Below are 19806 nucleotides of genomic sequence, written 5' to 3' on the forward strand. Positions count from 1 at the left end.
TGTACAGCACACTTTTTTGGCCATCACGCAACGTAACTACCGCACTTTTTAAAAAAGTCCTTTTTCAATGGGACTTCCATAGTGCCGGTATTACGAGTTTGCCTGTCCGGCCATAAAGTGAGCGGTACAGCCCATAACTACAAGATCCATACCGTAAACTGAAAGTCACTAGTTATGGGTTTTACTTTACAAAGCTGTAACATAAAACGAATAACTAAAGGGTTACAAAGTACACTAACACCCATACACTACCTATTAACCCCTAAACCGAGGCCCTCCCGCATCGCAAACACTAAAATAAAATTATTAACCCCTAATCTGCCGCTCCGGACATCGCCGCCACTATAATAAACATATCAACCCCTAAACCGCCTCACTCCCGCATTGCAAACACTAGTTAAATATTATTAACCCCTAATCTGCCACCCCCAACGTCATCGCTGCCACTATACTAAAGTTATTAACCCCTAACCCTAAGTCTAACCCTAACACCCCTAACTTTAATATAATAAAATAAATCTAAATAAAACCTACTATTAATAACTCAATAATTCCTATTTAAAACTAAATACATACTTACCTGTAAAATAAACCCTAAGCTAGCTACAATATAACTAATAGTTACATTGTAGCTATCAGGTTTTATTTTTATTTCACAGCTAAGTTTGTATTTATTTTAACTAGGTAGATTAGTAAGTAAATAGTTATTAACTACCTAGTTAAAATAAATACAAATTTACCTGTAAAATAAAACCTAACCTGTCTTACACTAACACTTAACATTACACTACAATTAAATAAATTACATTAATTAAATACAATTAACTAAAATTAAAAAAATAAAACACTAAATTACACAAAATAAAAAAGAAATGATCAAATATTTAAACTTATTACACCTAATCTAATAGCCCTATCAAAATAAAAAGCCCCCCAAAATAAAAAAAAAACATAGCCTAAACTAAACTGCCAATGGCCCTTAAAAGGGCCTTTTGCGGGGTATTGCCCCAAAGAAATCAGCTCTTTTACCTTTTAAAAAAAAAATACAAACAACCCCCCGCCAGTAAAACCCACCACCCACACAACCAAACCCCCCAAATAAAATCCTATCTAAATAAACCTAAGCTCCCCATTGCCCTGAAAGGGGCAATTGGATGGGCATTGCCCTTAAAAGGGCATTTAGCTCTTTTTCTTTGCCCAAACCACTAATCTAAAAATAAAATCCACCCAATAAACCCTTAAAAAAAACATAACACTAACCCCAGAAGATTCACTTACAGTTTTTGAAGACCTGACATCCATCCTCATCAAGCCGGGAGAAGTCTTCATCCTAGCGGGCAGAAGTCCTCAACAAAGCTGGGAGAAATCTTCATCCAAGTGGTAAGAAGTCATCCTCAAGGTCGGGCAGAAGTCTTCATCCAGACGGCATCTTCTATCTTCATCCTTCTGACGCAGAGTGGCTCCATCTTCAAGACATCCCGCATAAAGTATCCTCTTCTTTCGACTCCTCTTGAAGAATGAAGGTTCCTTTAAATTACGTCATCCAAGATGGTGTCCCTTGAATTCCAATTGGCTGATAGAATTCTATTGGCTGATTGGAACAGCCAATAGAATGGGAGCTCAATCCTATTGGCTGATTGCATCAGCCAATAGGATTTTTTCACCTTTAATTCCGATTGGCTGATAGAAATCTATAAGCCAATCGGAATTCAAGGGATGCTATCTTGGGTGACGTCATTTAAAGAAACCTTCATTCTTCAAGAGGAGTTGAAAGAGGAGGATGCTCCACACCGGATGTCTTGAAGATGGAGCCACTCCGCGTCAGAAGGAGGAAGATAGAAGATGTCATCTGAATGAAGACTTCTGCCCGGCTTGAGGACGACTTCTTGCCGCTTGGATGAAGACTTCTCCCAGCTTCGTTGAGGACTTCTGCCCACTTGGATGAAGACTTCTCCCGGCTTGATGAGGATGGTTGTTTGTAATTTTTTTTTACATGTAAAAGAGCAGAGGTTTTTTTTACAGGTAAATTTGTATTTATTTTAACTAGGTAGTTAGTAAATAGTTAATAACTATTTACTAACTAATCTACCTAGTTAAAATAAATACAAACTTAGCTGTGAAATAAAAAACATAATTTATGTAAGAACTTACCTGATAAATTCATTTCTTTCATATTGGCAAGAGTCCATGAGCTAGGGACGTATGGGATACACAATCCTACCAGGAGGGGCAAAGTTTCCCAAACCTCAAAATGACTATAAATACACCCCTCACCACACCCACAATTCAGTTTAACGAATAGCCAAATAGTGGGGTGATAAAGAAAGGAGTAAAAAGCATCAACAAAGGAATTTGGAAATAATTGTGCTTTATACAAAAAATCATAACAACCATAAAAAGGGTAGGCCTCATGGACTCTTGCCAATATGAAAGAAATGAATTTATCAGGTAAGTTCTTACATAAATTATGTTTTCTTTCATGTAATTGGCAAGACTCCATGAGCTAGTGACATATGGGATATCAATACCCAAGATGTGGAACTCCACGCAAGAGTCACTAGAGAGGGAGGGATAAAATAAAAAAACAGCCATTTTCCGCTGAAAAAATAATCCACAACCCAAATTATAAATTTATTCTTTTAATGGCAAGAAAAACTTAAAACATCAGCAGAAGAATCAAACTGAAACAGCTGCCTGAAGAACTTTTCTACCATAAAACTGCTTCTGAAGAAGCAAATACTTCAAAACGGTAGAATTTAGTAAATGTATGCAAAGAGGACCAAGTTGCTGCTTTGCAAATCTGATCAACTGAAGCTTCATTCTTAAAAGCCCATGAAGTGGAGACTGATCTAGTAGAATGAGCTGAAATTCTCTGAGGTGGGGTCTTACCCGACTCCAAATAAGCTGAATGAATCAAAAGCTTTAACTAAGAAGTCAAGGAAATAGCAGAAGCCTTCTGACCTTTCCTAGGAGTCGAAAATATAACAGACTAGAAGTCTTTCTGAAATCTTTAGTAGCTTCAACATAATATTCCAAAGCTCTTACCACATCCAAAGAATGTAAGGATCTTTCCAAAGAATTCTTAGGATTAGGACACAAGGAAGGGACAACAATTTCTCTACTAATGTTGTTAGAATCTACAACCTTAGGTAAAAATTGAAATGAAGTCCGCAAAACCGCCTTATCCTGATGAAAAATCAGAAAAGGAGATTCACAAGAAAAAGCAGAAAGCTCAGAAACTATTCTAGCAGAAGAGATAGCCAAAAGGAACAACACTTTCCAAGAAAGTAGTTTAATGTCCAAAGAATGCATAGGCTCAAATGGAGGAGCCTGTAACGCCTTCAAAACCAAATTAAGACTCCAAGGATGAGAAATTGATTTAATGACAGGCTTAATACGAACTAAATAAAAAGAGAGAAGCGCTCAACCTGGGAACGAACAATAGCATAATAGCTTGTTCTATGGCTAGTTACCACCCTAGAAGCAGCCTCTTTTTGCTCAATATGTGCCTTTCACAGAGAAGAACTTTCCTGTAGCATATCAGTCTGATCCTGACTTCACAGTACAGTCCAGCCCCGAAATACCAGGCAATCCCTCTCTGAACAAGAGAAACAGCAAAACCCCAGACGTACGTTTCGGCCTATTGTGGGCCTCGTCAGTGAGGTGCAGCCATATCCCTCTAGGCACACTGAGCAACGGGTCCACGTCTGGATTCCCGCATCACACTTAGGGAGACTTCCCCAAGTGTCATAATTTGCATAAATAAAAAGAGAGAAGTGCTCAACCTGGGAACGAACAATAGCATAATAGCTTGTTCTATGGCTAGTTACAACCCTAGAAGCAGCCTCTTTTTGCTCAATATGTGCCTTTCACAGAGAAGAACTTTCCTGTAGCATATCAGTCTGATCCTGACTTCACAGTACAGTCCAGCCCCCAAATACCAGGCAATCCCTCTCTGAACAAGAGAAAACGCAAAACCTTAGACGTACGTTTCGGCCTATTGTGGGCCTCGTCAGTAAGGTGCAGCCATATCCCTCTAGGCACACTGAGCAACGGGTCCACGTCTGGATTCCCGCATCACACTTAGGGAGACTTCCCCAAGTGTCATAATTTGCATAAATAAAAAGAGAGAAGCGCTCAACCTGGGAACGAACAATAGCATAATAGCTTGTTCTATGGCTAGTTACCACCCTAGAAGCAGCCTCTTTTTGCTCAATATGTGCCTTTCACAGAGAAGAACTTTCATGTAGCATATCAGTCTGATCCTGACTTCACAGTACAGTCCAGCCCCCAAATACCAGGCAATCCCTCTCTGAACAAGAGAAACAGCAAAACCCCAGACGTATGTTTCGGCCTATTGTGGGCCTCGTCAGTGAGGTGCAGCCATATCCCTCTAGGCACACTGAGCAACGGGTCCACGTCTTTATTCCTGCATCACACTTAGGGAGACTTCCCCAAGTGTCATAATTTGCATAAATAAAAAGAGAGAAGCGCTCAACCTGGGAACGAACAATAGTATAATAGCTTGTTCTATGGCTAGTTACCACCCTAGAAGCAGCCTCTTTTTGCTCAATATGTGCCTTTCACAGAGAAGAACTTTCCTGTAGCATATCAGTCTGATCCTGACTTCACAGTACAGTCCAGCCCCGAAATACCAGGCAATCCCTCTCTGAACAAGAGAAACAGCAAAAATTATGACACTTGGGGAAGTCTCCCTAAGTGTGATGCGGGAATCCAGACGTGGACCCGTTGCTCAGTGTGCCTAGAGGGATATGGCTGCACCTCACTGACGAGGCCCACAATAGGCCGAAACGTACGTCTGGGGTTTTGCCGTTTCTCTCGTTCAGAGAGGGATTGCCTGGTATTTCGGGGCTGGACTGCACTGTTAAGTCAGGATCAGACTGATATGCTACAGGAAAGTTCTTCTCTGTGAAAGGCACATATTGAGCAAAAAGAGGCTGCTTCTAGGGTGGTAACTAGCCATAGAACAAGCTATTATGCTATTGTTCGTTCCCAGGTTGAGCGCTTCTCTCTTTTTATTTATGCAAATTATGACACTTGGGGAAGTCTCCCTAAGTGTGATGCGGGAATCCAGATGTGGACCCGTTGCTCAGTGTGCCTAGAGGGATATGGCTGCACCTCACTGACGAGGCCCACAATAGGCCAAAACGTACGTCTGGGGTTTTGCCGTTTCTCTCGTTCAGAGAGGGATTGCCTGGCATTTCGGGGCTGGACTGCACTGTTAAGTCAGGATCAGACTGATATGCTACAGGAAAGTTCTTCTCTGTGAAAGGCACATATTGAGCAAAAAGAGGCTGCTTCTAGGGTGGTAACTAGCCATACAACAAGCTATTATGCTATTGTTCGTTCCCAGGTCGAGCGCTTCTCTCTTTTTATTTATGCAAATTATGACACTTGGGGAAGTCTCCCTAAGTGTGATGCGGGAATCCAGACGTGGACCCGTTGCTCAATGTGCCTAGAGGGATATGGCTGCACCTCACTGACGAGGCCCACAATAGGCCGAAACGTACGTCTGGGGTTTTGCCGTTTCTCTCGTTCAGAGAGGGATTGCCTGGTATTTCGGGGCTGGACTGCACTGTTAAGTCAGGATCAGACTGATATGCTACAGGAAAGTTCTTCTCTGTGAAAGGCACATATTGAGCAAAAAGAGGCTGCTTCTAGGGTGGTAACTAGCCATAGAACAAGCTATTATGCTATTGTTCGTTTCCAGGTTGAGCGCTTCTCTCTTTTTATTTATGCAAATTATGACACTTGGGGAAGTCTCCCTAAGTGTGATGCGGGAATCCAGACGTGGACCCATTGCTCAGTGTGCCTAGAGGGATATGGCTGCACCTCACTGACGAGGCCCACAATAGGCCGAAACGTACGTCTGGGTTTTTGCCGTTTCTCTCGTTCAGAGAGGGATTGCCTGGTATTTCGGGGCTGGACTGCACTGTTAAGTCAGGATCAGACTGATATGCTACAGGAAAGTTCTTCTCTGTGAAAGGCACATATTGAGCAAAAAGAGGCTGCTTCTAGGGTGGTAACTAGCCATAGAACAAGCTATTATGCTATTGTTCGTTCCCAGGTTGAGCACTTCTCTCTTTTTATTTATGCAAATTATGACACTTGGGGAAGTCTCCCTAAGTGTGATGCGGAAATCCAGACGTGGACCCGTTGCTCAGTGTGCCTAGAGGGATATGGCTGCACCTCACTGACGAGGCCCACAATAGGCCGAAACGTACGTCTGGGGTTTTGCCGTTTCTCTCATTCAGAGAGGGATTGCCTGGTATTTCGGGGCTGGACTGCACTGTTAAGTCAGGATCCGACTGATATGCTACAGGAAAGTTCTTCTATGAAAGGCATATATTGAGCAAAAAGAGGCTGCTTCTAGGGTGGTAACTAGCCATAGAACAAGCTATTATGCTATTGTTCGTTCCCAGGTTGAGCGCTTCTCTCTTTTTATTTATGCAAATTATGACACTTGGGGAAGTCTCCCTAAGTGTGATGCGGAATCCAGACGTGGACCCGTTGCTCAGTGTGCCTAGAGGGATATGGCTGCAACTCACTGACGAGGCCCACAATAGGCCGAAACGTACGTCTGGGGTTTTGCAGTTTCTCTCGTTCATAGAGGGATTGCCTGGTATTTCGGGGCTGGACTGCACTGTTAAATCAGGATCAGACTGATATGCTACAGGAAAGTTCTTCTCTGTGAAAGGCACATATTGAGCAAAAAGAGGCTGCTTCTAGGGTGGTAACTAGCCATAGAACAAGCTATTATGCTATTGTTCGTTCCCAGGTTGAGCGCTTCTCTCTTTTATTTATGCAAATTATGACACTTGGGGAAGTCTCCCTAAGTGTGATGCGGGAATCCAGACGTGGACCCGTTGCTCAGTGTGCCTAGAGGGATATGGCTGCACCTCACTGACGAGGCCCACAATAGGCCGAAACGTACGTCTGGGGTTTTGCCGTTTCTCTCGTTCAGAGAGGGATTGCCTGGTATTTCGGGGCTGGACTGCACTGTTAAGTCAGGATCAGACTGATATGCTACAGGAAAGTTCTTCTATGAAAGGGATATATTGAACAAAAAGAGGCTGCTTCTAGGGTGGTAACTAGCCATAGAACAAGCTATTATGCTATTGTTCGTTCCCAGGTTGAGCGCTTCTCTCTTTTTATTTATGCAAATTATGACACTTGGGGAAGTCTCCCTAAGTGTGATGCGGGAATCCAGACGTGGACCCGTTGCTCAGTGTGCCTAGAGGGATATGGCTGCACCTCACTGACGAGGCCCACAATAGGCCGAAACTTACGTCTGGGGTTTTGCCGTTTCTCTCGTTCATAGAGGGATTGCCTGGGATTTCGGGGCTGGACTGAACTGTTAAGTCAGGATCAGACTGATATGCTACAGGAAAGTTCTTCTCTGTGAAAGGCACATATTGAGCAAAAAGAGGCTGCTTCTAGGGTGGTAACTAGCCATAGAACAAGCTATTATGCTATTGTTCGTTCCCAGGTTGAGCGCTTCTCTCTTTTTATTTATGCAAATTATGACACTTGGGGAAGTCTCCCTAAGTGTGATGCGGGAATCCAGACGTGGACCCGTTGCTCAGTGTGCCTAGAGGGATATGGCTGCACCTCACTGACGAGGCCCACAATAGGCCGAAACGTACGTCTGGGGTTTTGCCGTTTCTCTCGTTCAGAGAGGGATTGCCTGGTATTTCGGGGCTGGACTGCACTGTTAAGTCAGGATCAGACTGATATGTTACAGGAAAGTTCTTCTCTGTGAAAGGCACATATTGAGCAAAAAGAGGCTGCTTCTAGGGTGGTAACTAGCCATAGAAGAAGCTATTATGCTATTGTTCGTTCCCAGGTTGAGCGCTTCTCTCTTTTTATTTATGTAAATTATGACACTTGGGGAAGTCTCCCTAAGTGTGATGCGGGAATCCAGACGTGGACCCGTTGCTCAGTGTGCTTAGAGGGATATGGCTGCACCTCACTGACGAGGCCCACAATAGGCCGAAACGTACGTCTGGGGTTTTGCCGTTTCTCTCGTTCAGAGAGGGATTGCCTGGTATTTCGGGGCTGGACTGCACTGTTAAGTCAGGATCAGACTGATATGCTACAGGAAAGTTCTTCTCTATGAAAGGCACATATTGAGCAAAAAGAGGCTGCTTCTAGGGTGGTAACTAGCTATTATGCTATTGTTCGTTTCCAGGTTGAGAGCTTCTCTCTTTTTATTTAATACGAACTAAAGCCTGTACAAAACAATGAATATCAGGAAGTTTAGCAATCTTTCTGTGAAATAAAACAGAAAGAGCAGAGATTTGTCCCTTCAAGGAACTTGCTGACAAACTTTTATCCAAACCATACTGAAGAAACTGTAAAATTCTAGAAATTCGAAAAGAATGCCAAGAGAATTTATGAGAAGAACACCATGAAATGTAAGACTTCCAAACTCGATAATAAATCTTTCTAGAGACAGATTTACGAGCTTGTAACATAGTATTAATCACTGAGTCAGAGAAACCTCTATGTTCAATTTCCATAACTTCAAATTTAATGATTTGAGATCCTGATGGAAAAATGGACCTTGAGACAGTAGGTCCAGCCTTAACGGAAGTGGCCAAGGTTGGCAACTGGACATCTGAACAAGATCCGCATACCAAAACTTGTGTGGCCATGCTGGAGCCACCAGCAACACAAATGATTGTTCCATGATGATTTTGGAGATCACTCTTGAAAGAAGAACTAGAAGCGGAAAGATGTAAGCAGGTTGATAACACCATGGAAGTGTCAGCACATCCACTGCTTCTGCCTGAACATCCCTGGCCCTGGACAGGTATCTGGGAAGTTTCTTGTATAAATGAGAGGCCATCAGATCTATCTCTGGAAGACCCCACATCTGAACAATCTGAGAAAACACATCTGGATGGAGAGACCACTCCCCCAGATGTAAAGTCTGACGGCTGAGATAATCCGCCTCCCAATTGTCTACACCTGGGATATGCACCGCAGAGATTAGACAGGAGCTGGATTCCGCCAAAGCAAGTATCCGAGATACCTCTTTCATGCCTTGGGGACTGTGAGTCCCACCCTGATGACTGGCATATGCCACAGTTGTGATATTGTCTGTCTGAAAGCAAATGAATGGTTCTTTCTTCAACAGAGGCCAAAACTGAACAGCTCTGAGAATTGCGCGGAGTTCTAAAATATTGATTGGTAATCTCGCCTCTTGAGATTTCCAAACCCCTTGTGCTGTCAGAGATCCCCAAACAGTTCTCTAACCTGAAAGACTTGCATCTGTAGTTATCACAGTCCAGGTTGGCTGAACAAAAGAAGCCCCTTGAACTAAACGCTGGTGATTTAACCACCACGTCAGAGAGTGTCGAACATTGTGATTTAAGGATATTAATTGTGATATCTTTGTATAATCCCTGCACCATTGATTCTGCATACAAAGCAAAAGGAATCGCGTCCGATGCTGCAGTCATGAGGCCTAAAACTTCCATGCACATAGCCACTGAAGGGAATGACTGAGACTGAAGGTGCCGACAGGCTGCAACCAATTTCAAACGTCTCTTGTCTGTTAGAGACAGAGTCATGGACACTGAATCCATCTGGAAACCTAAAAAGGTGACCCTTGTCTGAGGAATCAAGAAACCTTTTGGTAAATTGATCCTCCAACTATGTTTTCAAAGAAACAACACTAGTTGATTTGTGTGAGATTCTTCAGAACGTAAAGACTGAGCTAGTACCAAGATATCATCCAAATAAGGAAACACTGCAATACCCTGTTCTCTGAATACAGAGAGTAGGGCACCGCGAACCTTTGAAAAGATTCTTGGAGCTGCTGCTAGGCCAAATGGAAGAGCAACAAATTGGTAATGCTTGTCTAGAAAAGAGAATCTCAGGAACTGATAATGTTCTGGATGAATCGGAATATGAAGGTATGCATCCTGCAAGTCTATTGTGGACATATAATGTCCTCTCTGAACAAAAGGCAGAATAGTCCTTATAGTCACCATCTTGAAAGTTGGTACTCTTACATAACGATTCAAAATTTTCAGATCCAGAACTGGTCTGAATGAATTTTCCTTCTTTGGGACAATGAAAAGATTTGAATAAAACCCCAGACCTTGTTCCTGAAAAGGAACCGGCTTGATTACCCCTGAAAACTCCAGGTCTGAAACACACTTCAGGAAAGACTGAGCTTTTACTGGATTTGCTGGGATGCATGTGAGAAAAAATCTTCTCACAGGAGGCCTTACTCTGAATCCTATTTGATACCCTTGAGAGACAATGCTCTGAATCCATTGATTTTGGACAGAATTTACCCAAATATCTTGAAAAAAACTTAATCTGCCCCCTACCCGCTGAGCTGGAATGAGGGCCGCACCTTCATGCGGACTTAGGGGCTGATTTTGGTTTCTTAAATGGCTTGGATTTAATTCCAATTTGAGGAAGGCTTCCAATTGGAAACAGATTCCTTGGGGGAAGGATTAGATTTTTGTTCCTTATTTTGACGAAAGGAACGAAAATGGTTGAAAGCCTTAGATTTACCCTTAGGTTTTTTATCCTGAGGCAGAAAAAATCCCTTTCCCCCAGTAACAGTTGAAATAATAGAATCCAACTGAGAACCAAATAAATGATTACCTTGGAAAGAAAGAGATAGTAATCTAGACTTAGATGTCATATCAGCATTCCAAGATTTAAGCCACAAAGCTCTTCTAGCTAAAATAGCTAAAGACATGGATCTAACATCAATTTTGATAATATCAAAAATGGCATCACAAATAAAATGATTAGCATGTTGCAGTAAGTGAACAATGCTAGATATGTCAGAAACCAATTCTTATTGCGCTAAATTTTCCAACCAAAAAGTTGATGCAGCTGAAACATCAGCCAAAGAAATTGCAGGTCTGAGAAGATGACCTGAATATAAATAGGCTTTCCTTAGATAAGAGCTTCCTATCTAAAGGATCCTTAAAGGAATTACTATCTTCCATAGGAATAGTGGCACGTTTAGCAAGAGTAGAAATAGCCCCATCAACTTTGGGGACTTTTTCCCAAAACTCTATAGAAATTGCTGGTAAAGGATACAATTTTTTAAACCTTGAAGAAGGAATAAAAGAAGTACCTGGCTTATTCCATTCCTTAGAAATCATATCAGAAATAGCATCAGGAATAGGAAAAACCTCTGGAGTAACCACAGGAGGTTTAAAAACAGCATTTAAACGTTTACTAGACTTAACATCAAGTGGACTGTTTTCCTCAATATCCAAAGTAATTAACACTTCTTTTAATAAAGAATGGATATACTCCATTTTAAATAAATAAGTAGACTTGTCAGTGTCAATATCTGAGGAAGGATCTTCTGTATCAGATAGATCCTCATCAGAGGAGGATAAATCATTATGTTGTCGGTCATTTGAAATTTCATCAACTGAGAGAGAGGTTTTAAAAGACCTTTTACGTTTATTAGAAGGTGGAAATGCAGACAAATTCTTTAAAATTCATAGATATATCATGTACATTAGAAGTTGAAGGAACTGCAACTGGCAATGTACTATTACTGATGGACACATTATCTGCATGTAAAAGTTTATCATGACAACTATTACAAATGACATTCAGAGATATAATTTCTACAATCTTACAACAAATGCACTAAGCTTTGGTAGAACCGATGTCAGGCAGCAAAGTTCCAACAGATACTTCTGAGGCAGGATCAGATTGAGACATCTTGCAAAATCTTGCAAAATGTAAAAGAAATGTAAAAGAAAAAACAACATATTATATATATATATACAAAATTATCAATTTCCTTATATGACAGTTTCAGGAATCTGAAAAAATGCAAATAGCATAGCCCTCTGACATAGAAAAAGGGGTATTAAATTAATGAAAAATTTGGCGCCAAGTATGACGCACAACGTAACTGAAATTTTTTTGGCGCCAACAATATCCGGAAATGACATACTTGCGTCACTAACGACGCAACCGTGTGTAAGGCTTCGGCGTCAACTACAACTCTGGAAATGACAAACTTGCGCCAAAATATTCTCGCTCCAAAAATGACACAATAAAGTGTAGCATTTGGTGCACCCGCGGGCCTAGTACTGCCCGCAATTTTCAAGAAAAAATGTAGTCAATTTGAAAAAAAGACTAAACCCCAGGTAAGAAAAATATTTCTTAATATGTTTATTTTCCCTAAATATGAAACTGACAGTCTGCACAAGGAAATACATGAACCTGACTCATGGCAAATATAAGTACAATACATATATTTAGAACTTTATATAAATGCATAAAGTGCCAAACCATAGCTGGGGTGTCTTAAGTAATTAAAAACATACTTACCGAAAGACACCCATCCACATATAGCAGATAGCCAAACCAGTACTGAAACAGTTATCAGTAGAGGTAATGGTATATGAGAGTATATCGTCGATCTGAAAAGGGAGGTAGTAGATGAATCTCTACGACCGATAACAGAGAACCTATGAAATAGATCTCCCGTGAGGAAAACCATTGCATTCAATAGGTGATACTCCCTTCACACCCCTCTGACATTCACTGTACTCTGAGAGGAAAATACTTCAAAATGCTGAGAAGCGCATGTCAACGTAGAAATCTTAGCACAAACTTTACTTCACCACCTCCATAGGAGGCAAAGTTTGTAAAACTGAATTGTGGGTGTGGTGAGGGGTGTATTTATAGGCATTTTGAGGTTTGGGAAACTTTGCCCCTCCTGGTAGGATTGTATATCCCATACGTCACTAGCTCATGGACTCTTGCCAATTACATGAAAGAAATAAAACCTAAGATAGCTACAATATAACCAATTACATTGGAGCTAATTGGTTATATTGTAGCTAGCTTAGGGTTTATTTTACAGGTAACTATGGCCTAGATTTAGAGTTCGGCGGTAGCCGTCAAAACCAGCGTTAGAGGCTCCTAACGCGGGTTTTTTACGCACTCCGGTATTTAGAGTTTATTTACCGCGACTCAAAATACACCTAACGCTCAACTTTCTACCGCCACCTCAGACCCAGTAGTAAACATATACCGCACAAAAAAACATCCACGAATCACAAAACAAATATTACACAAAGTACACTTACACTCATACAAACACAACACTATCTTTATTTTTCGTATTTTTTATTTTTTCTTTAAAATACAAAGGATTAAAGTTGCGAGATCTCGGGTGTTTGAAAAAAATCCACACAAATCCATTTTCCCATTGACTTACATGGACATACGGGAAAAGACCCTCATATACCTACATCTAACGAATAACATTATCACAAACATACACTCATCGATGCATACAAACAATATACACCACATTACATACACAAAATATTTATTTATTACAAAAAGAACACGATTTAGTTACTTTTTCACACAAGCTCATGACGTCACTCACTTTACGAGGAAAACCAGTCTTAGAAAAAAAAATATAGAAATCTTTGGAGCCTCCATTGACTTCTATTGGGAAGACGTGCTCGTGCACGCGAAACCCTCATTTCCCTAACGCACGCAAATAGCGTAGACTGAAAAACTCCAAATACCAGCGCTAGAAAATACATGATTTCATGCGTTAGACCCAGCTATGATAAATAGATCAAGAAATGACTATTTCCCTATGGTGGACTTATGTTTTTTAATATTAAATATTCACCACACCATAAATATTTTTAACACTTTTAGATTACATCAACTACAAATCCCCATCACTAGTAACACATTATTATTTCAATAAAATTACATTTACAATTAAAATAAAATTCAATACACATTTCTGGATTCACAAACACTACACAATGGGAAACATCTCTCATTTACCTTTATTATTGCATTTCTGTTATTCAACTCATATGCTTGCAGCAACTGCATATCTACATAGGCTTAACACATGATCACTCATGGATGCACATACATTACTTTTAACATTCAATCATACATGTGCATTCAAATGATGGGGGAAAAACACATTACATTCTCTCGAGGAATCACAAAACACAACATATGGATTTTACTGTACTTTTAACATCATGATTCCATCACCAGAAACCATTAGGAATTACGTACAACAAGAACATCATTACACCAGATTACAGATGTCACTTTATGGGAAGGAACAACAATGCCAGACCGCTATATAGAAGTCAGCATATGTGGGACACAATCACAATATATACGTACATGTACATAACACGCATCACCCATCACGCAACCACAAAGCACACATTTAGATTTTATTCAGCACACAATAACAATGTAGCACAATACAACAACACAATGAGGATTTCACAACTACATAGGCAGGTTAATAATATCATGACGTCATTAGAAGATTCAACCATACACATCACAGATTCACCACTGTACCGCCCCTTTAGGAACTTTAACACTCAATACTACAATACAACATATACGTAAAACACACTTTTGAACAGCATTATTATGGAGATTTCAATGGGACAATTCAGAAATATTGTCAGATCGCACATCAATTATATATATAATACTACAGATGACAGCCGGAAGTTATTCAGTATTCGTGCAATTTTTATGGGACGCATACAATATCGTCAGATCGAAAATCACTTATATATATAATACTACAGATGACAGCCGGAAGTTATTCAGTATTAGTGCGATTTGAAAGGGACGCGTACAATATTCACATCTCGGCAATCACTTATATATACAATACTACAGATGACAGCCGGAAGTTATTCAGTATTAGTGCGATTTGAAAGGGACGCATACAATATTGACTGCTCGGAAATCACTTATATATACAATACTACAGATGACAGCCGGAAGTTCTTCAGTATTATTGCGATTTTACAGGGACGCATACAATATTGACATCTCAGCAATCACTTATATATACACAATACTACAGATGGCAGACGGGAAGTTATTCAGTATTAGTGCGATTTGAAAGGGACGCATACAATATTGACAGCTCGGCAATCACTTATATATACAATACTACAGATGGCAGACGGGAATTTCGGAATTATTATTGCGATTTGAAAGGGACGCGTACAATATTGACAGCTCGGCAATCACTTATATATACAATACTACAGATGGCAGACGGGAAGTTCGGAATTATTATTGCGATTTTAATGGGACGCATACAATATTGACATCTCGGCAATCACTTATATATACAATACTACAGATGGCAGACGGGAAGTTCGGAATTATTATTGCGATTTTAAAGGGACGCGTACAATATTGACAGCTCGGCAATCACTTATATATATAATACTACAGATGACAGACGGGAAGTTCTGAATTATTATTGCGATTTTAAAGGGACGCATACAATATTGACAGCTCTGAAATCACTTATATATACAATACTACAGATGTTACTTTATCATTTACAAACAATATTGCAGCAACATTGATCGATCACATTCGATGCACATTATACACAACTATGCACTTTCATTCATGTTAGCCTGGACGTGTGCTTGTTACTATAACATCGCGTTTAGGAAATATTGATTACGCATATGATCAAACATTACAAACATGCACTGTATGTGTGATATTTGACACTTTCACATTGAGAATCATTGTTTGAAACTAACATTTCAGCAAACAACAAATAAACGCCCACTGTGAAAGCATTCGCGCCGCTCACATACAAACAGGTGAATACAATCAGCAATCATTACAAACTCACTACCATTGGACTAATTGTACTATAAATCCCCCAAACAACATGGCCAATGCATCACTTGTGATCCACATCAGATCAAGTGCATACCTTGTTACGCTGTTTTGAAAGATGGATGACGATGACATGGTAGACGCTGCTGGTGGTGCTATTGGCGAACTAGCTGTTGGTCGAATCAGGCAGCCTCGGCGGCTCAGACCGAGACGAAGGGGTCGTCTGGTTCGAGGTCCTCGTGTCTACAGGGTGAGACCCACCTTGGAAAACATGAGTGACTTTGAGGTTTTTGATAAGTATCGGCTCGATCGCGAACAGCTCATTGGCCTTTACGATCTTCTTAAACCTCATTTGGAGCCACGTATACAAATAAGGACTGCTGTTCCCCCCATGAGTAAGATGCTAAGCTGTCTATACGTCCTGGCCTCCGGGAGTTTTCAATCCGGAGAACTGTACATGCATGGCCTGGCTCAAGGTACATTCTCTGGGGTGTTTGATAACTTTCTGAACGCCATGGTACGTATCAGTAAGCAATACATAGGATTCCCACAGAATGATGGTGATTGGAGGCGCCTGAAGCGGGAATTCTTTGATATTGCTCAATTGCCCAATGTCTTGGGAGCCATTGATTGTACCCACATTGCGCTGCGTGCTCCAATTGATGACTTGCCCTTCAGAAATCGCAAACATTTTCATAGCCTCAACGTGCAGTATGTTTGTGACGCACGGATGAGGATTATGCATGTGTATGCGAATTTTGGAGGTGCTTGTCATGATGCCCGCATCCTCTCTCTGTCGTCCCTGTGGAGACAGTTTGAGGAAAGACAAATGCCCCCTGGTTATCTCGTTGGTGAGTATTTGTGCACAACATGGTTAATTATTTTGACAATTGCCCCTGTATTTTTTAACTGTTAGCGTCATGTTCAGCTATAGGATTAAATTTAACCATTTGTTATTTACCGACGCTAATGTCTATTTTTATTGAAATGCAGATATGTAGCATGTCTTACCTTAAGTGTTCAGATAGAGAATGCAATGTAAACATGTAGTTAGCATTTTACACAAGGTTTGTTTTAGGAGAAATACGCATATGTAGCATGTCTTAGATGAAATGGCAAGATATTATCTCATGCAATTTAACCCTGTCATTGTCTTTTTCTGCTAATGTCTATTTTTATTGAAATGCAGATATGTAGCATGTCTTACCTTAAGTGTTCATATAGAGAATGCAATGTAAACATGTAGTTAGCATTTTACACAAGGTTTGGTTTAGGAGAAATACGCATATGTAGCATGTCTTAGATGAAATAGCAAGATATTATCTCATGCAATTTAACCCTGTCATTGTCTATTTCTGCTAATGTCTAGTTTTATTGAAATGCAGATATGTAGCATGTCTTACCTTAAGTGTTCAGATAGAGAATGCAATGTAAACATGTAGTTAGCATTTTACACAAGGTTTGGTTTAGGAGAAATACGCATATGTAGCATGTCTTAGATGAAATGGCTAGATACAGATTTATATATAATTTTTTTTATTTTTTTTATGTTTCTGACAACTTTTAATATGGATTATGGTTTTTAAAAAATATATTTATACAACAATATACTAGTTTAAGTATTCTGTTTGAATTATGTTCTGTTCTAAATTTATAGGTGATTCTGGGTACATGAGCCGGCCTTGGCTCATTACCCCCTTGCGTAGCCCAACTGATGTGTCTGAGGAGCGCTACAATAGGGCTCATAAGAGAACCAGGGCGGTGGTTGAAAGGATGTTCGGGCTCCTGAAGATGAGATTCAGGTGCCTGGACCGTTCTGGAGGAGCACTCCAGTACAACCCAAAGAAGGTGGCTAAGATCGTTGTAGCCTGTAGCGTCCTGCATAATATTGCACAGCGGGCTGGGATGCTGCAGGCCGTCCCGGTGGACAGAGACCTCCTCAGAGATGAGGAGGATGATCCTGTTCTAGAGGGGGAATTCCAGGACGAGGGACTTGATGTCAGAGCAGACGTCATCAACCGCCACTTTAGACGGTAAATAATAGAAGTTACACTGGAGTATTTTCAATAGATGTGAACTCTAGGGAAATGACAAGTAGAGAATTGTGCAAACATGTTAGTATTGATCAAATGTTATAATAATATTTATTTCTCATAATATAGGTGATGCTCTGGGCATTGGGTCCTATAGTGAGTCTTTGCCACCTGGTTTTTATAGAGGACATCAGATGGTAAGTAGAAATGTATGGACTGTTGCTGGCATGATTTGTACACAAATACATAATATGGCATACATTTTTAAAAATATAACTTTGTTTACACATTACTTATGTACATAATCAGAAAGGGATACTCTAGAATGACTATGGTTCAATGTCACACAGAGGTTTGTTCTGCTCAATATGACTCATCTTCACACTTGATAGAAAATAACACAGGTTCATACACAGGCTTAGTAAGCTAGTGATAGATATTTATTATGAAATGGGGGGTGGGAGAGGGGTACAGAACTGATTCACACACTTGTATGAAATCTTTATATATAATTTCTTACATTAGGGAGATGACTTAATATAAAGACTGAAAGGGAACAATTTGAAGCCTGACAGTGAAGATTTCCAAGACTGACAGTGGGGAAAAAGCCAAGATTGAAATTGAAGTATACCAATGGGATCATGTCTGGCATATTTAAATTCTGCTGACCTTGAAAACCATACAAAGACATGTTCACATGGTAAGTGCAAACTATTTGATAGAATAAGGCTGTGGAGACATCCTATTGGAGACACTTAGATGATTTTCTATTTTGTAGATGGTATTTCCCAGTCCTCTATTTAATGAACTGATGAATAAGACACCTATTGAAGATCAACTGTTTACCCCTGAATTGACATTCAAAGACCATGCATTGTCCAGGTTGGTGTACCAATGCATGCTAGTGAAGACTGTAGAATATTAGTAGCTTACATACATTAGTCATATTTAGTTCTTAATTAGATATTTAGGGATCACAATCAGACACTTAGATGATTTTCCTTTTTAGATGGTATTTCCCAGTCCTCTATTTAATGAACTGATGAATAAGACACCTATTGAAGATCAACTGTTTACCCCTGAATTGACATTCAAAGACCATGCATTGTCCAGGTTGGTGTACCAATGCATGCTAGTGAAGACTGTAGAATATTAGTAGCTTACATACATTAGTCATATTTAGTTCTTAATTAGATATTTAGGGATCACAATCAGACACTTAGATGATTTTCCTTTTTAGATGGTATTTCCCAGTCCTCTATTTAATGAACTGATGAATAAGACACCTATTGAAGATCAACTGTTTACCCCTGAATTGACATTCAAAGACCATGCATTGTCCAGGTTGGTGTACCAATGCATGCTAGTGAAGACTGTAGAATATTAGTAGCTTACATACATTAGTCATATTTAGTTCTTAATTAGATATTTAGGGATCACAATCAGACACTTAGATGATTTTACTTTTTTAGATGGTATTTCCCAGTCCTCTATTTAATGAACTGATGAATAAGACACCTATTGAAGATCAACTGTTTACCCCTGAATTGACTTTCAAAGACCATGCATTGTCCAGGTTGGTGTACCAATGCATGCTAGTGAAGACTGTAGAATATTAGTAGCTTACATACATTAGTCATATTTAGTTCTTAATTAGATATTTAGGGATCACAATCAGAAAAAGGAATACATATTATAGTTGATATAGAGGTATTTGAATGGACATGAAATATTACATTTATGTTCAGCATACATATATTGTTTACATGTGATATACATTATTATGTATAAATTTAATTTTTGAAATTTAAATATTATTTTTAATCAACAATATAATGGTGTATGTATTTCATTAATTTAAAATGAATGTAATGATTATCTTTAAAAAATGTTGATCAAAGTTAGAGCATAGACACCATATGATTTTAAATGTATTTTATGAATATTTTACAACGTGTGTATTAACTTTGTTCCATTTTTATTATTTGTCATTTCAGATTGGCATCTGATGACTTCATGGAATATTTAATTATTTTCTATTAAATATATATTTTTTTTTAGCAGATTCTAA

At 39.6% G+C, this 19806-nt stretch overlaps 1 long non-coding RNA gene across 1 annotated transcript in view; it reads right to left on the reverse strand.

Moving 5' to 3' along the window:
* LOC128641722 (uncharacterized) overlaps positions 1-19806 on the reverse strand; it is a 99909-nt gene that overhangs the window by 15831 nt on the left and 64272 nt on the right. The window lies entirely within an intron of this gene.

Source organism: Bombina bombina, chromosome 1 (genome assembly GCF_027579735.1).
Source record: "Bombina bombina isolate aBomBom1 chromosome 1, aBomBom1.pri, whole genome shotgun sequence".
In the NCBI taxonomy this organism is placed as follows: Eukaryota; Metazoa; Chordata; class Amphibia; order Anura; family Bombinatoridae; genus Bombina; species Bombina bombina.